At 40.3% G+C, this 2,430-nt stretch overlaps 1 pseudogene; it reads right to left on the bottom strand.

Moving 5' to 3' along the window:
• Positions 1-1,514: 1,514 nt before the first annotated feature.
• Positions 1,515-2,430, bottom strand: part of LOC102842102 — an 18,591-nt pseudogene continuing 17,675 nt past the window's right edge.

Genomic DNA, 2,430 nt, shown 5'->3' with positions numbered 1-2,430 from the left:
GTACTTAACAACAACAACAACACATAAAATATTTTGAAACCCACGTGACTGACACACCTCCCCCACAAAGAAATAGCTCCTATGAGGTCAGATGCACCCAAAATACTAATGACCCTTTAAAGCCCTGGTGATTGTCTTCCATTATAAATGAAATCTTTCTTAAGATGTGCATTACCACCCATACTTGGATTTAAGAATCCTGAAAGTACAAGATGCATCCCCAGAAGTGAGTCACGTCACGTACGTTACCTTCATGTTCTGACTCTTCCCCTATAGAAATATTTTGGGTGTAGTTCAATCGCATACCCTTTCTCCTCTTGCTCCAGGAGTTTCTTCATGCCAATAAAAACGTAATGTTCTCTGTACTGCACTGGGAGAAAGATGAGGCATTCTGCTCCCGTAAAGATTTACAGCCTCGGAAACCCTGTACAGGGTCGCTATGAGTCGGAACTGACTCGATGGCACACAACAACAACAACAACAACTGCAAACTGGAACCTAATATGTCATCCGTTTCCACATATTAGCATTGAGGTGTAATATCAGTTTTACATACATATTTCCACTATAATAAGAAATTCTCACAACAATAAAGTCACTTAATAATACTAAAAAGGGTTGGAGGCAGGATGGTAAAGACATGACCAAAGTAGCAGTGGGGTCCCAGCCTCCAGGCCTCTCGCTAGCTGTCTCACTGGTTTACTGGCTACATACGGCACAATTCAGTGACAGTATCACACTAACGTCACTTCAATTGTGAGGTTAGCCCAGGACCGGACAGTGTTTCGTTCTGTTGTGCATAGGGTTGCTATAAGTCAGTACTGACTCAATGGCACCTAACAACAACAACAGCGACGATCACATCCATCTAACTCAACCCCTCTCCATATCGCAGACCTTGTCCTTTAATGAAGCGCCAAGAGTTCATTTTGAACATGAATTGCAGATGCTGTTTCTAAATAAAACCCTTTAACAAGATACTAAGTAGAGGAGGCTTAAGAGAGTCCAAGTAGTCAGAAGCAGATAAGTGTGCAAACTACCACCAAAGCAGGTGACCAGCAATCTTGACCCTGTGGTACTTTAGCACACTTGTTGATTTAATAATTGTGTATTTTAAGGTTTTTTGTTTTGGTTTAAAGAATGTCCGTGTAAGCAAACTACTATTGCAATCACTCTAATGGGTGGCTAATTCAAGATGACTCAGACACTTTTCTTGACCAGAATGCAAAGTAAAATGCACAATCACACAGAAAGAATGTCCTCAAAAAAAGCAACTGAAACTAGTTAGCCTAAAGACTGACAAGGTCCATCTGCTTACAAATTTGTAACTGCATTTACAGTACAAACTTGTGCTTCTCTCCACGTTCTCATCTGTGCAAAGAGCTATCTCTTCAGACACATCACAGCTTCCCTGCATTTCCTTAAGACACCTGAAAAAGGTAGGGCTTGAAGAGACACACACTCAAATGCAACAGGCCTCTGATCTTGATATTTTCATAACACATTTGCTACTATCAAAGATCTAAGACTTTCATTATAGTGTTATGATCAAACTTGAAACTCAAAAATGTTCTGGATGAAAATGGAAACTTACAATGCCCACTGCCTGCCACAGACTGTCTATCCCTCAGCATGGTCTAACAACTGATCTTCATCAGAGCAAGGAAATCATATACAGTGCTGTTTCAAAATAATCCTGCAGTTTTCATGGATGAAAGTTTTTTTTCACGTTTCATCAAGGGATTGTGCTGCTTCACTGACTGACTATGGACCCCCTTGGCTCTTTTCTTCTGATTAGCGGAGTCTTTGATACTGTATCCTGCCATTTCTCCTCATATGTTGATTCTTGGCTTTTAAGAGGTCAGATAGATCAAAATTCTTATATGGCTTTTGTTTAAGTGGCTGCCTGTACTTTACCCACAGATCCCCAGGAGAACATTCAGGAAATAACTGCTGGCTGTGGCGGAATTTAGTTCAATTTAATTTTTACACAGTGGGTTTTGCTGGTGTGCTACCAGCTGAGGAAACAGCCATTGTCACTGTCTGAAGAATCTCCAAATCTTCAAGAAAGCCAGTCTCTATAAAGGTCTGATAAGTGGAATGGTCATCAAAAAATTTTGTTAGGTGCAAAATCAAATTTGGATTTTGGGTTCATATAATTTCTGTGACAGGGTTATTTCTCAATGGAGAATCACTCAATGTTCTCCTCCTAAAAGATCAGCCCTTTGTACCCTTTGGTTATTTGATGATGCATGGAGGACATTGTAATCATTGCAGTGAAACGAAATACGATAGGATGAATGTAAAGCTAATGTTCTCCCATGTAAACTATCACTCAAGTCACAATAAAAACTTATAAAAAAAACTAAAAAAGATCAGCCCCTTCAGGACCAGTTCACAGCAGCAGTGGTATGGGGGGCAGAGCCCCTG

Source organism: Chrysochloris asiatica, unplaced genomic scaffold (genome assembly GCF_000296735.1).
Source record: "Chrysochloris asiatica unplaced genomic scaffold, ChrAsi1.0 scaffold00442, whole genome shotgun sequence".
Taxonomy (NCBI): domain Eukaryota; kingdom Metazoa; phylum Chordata; class Mammalia; order Afrosoricida; family Chrysochloridae; genus Chrysochloris; species Chrysochloris asiatica.
Note: the sequence above shows the minus strand (reverse complement) of the source record. Positions and strands in the feature narration are given on the sequence as shown.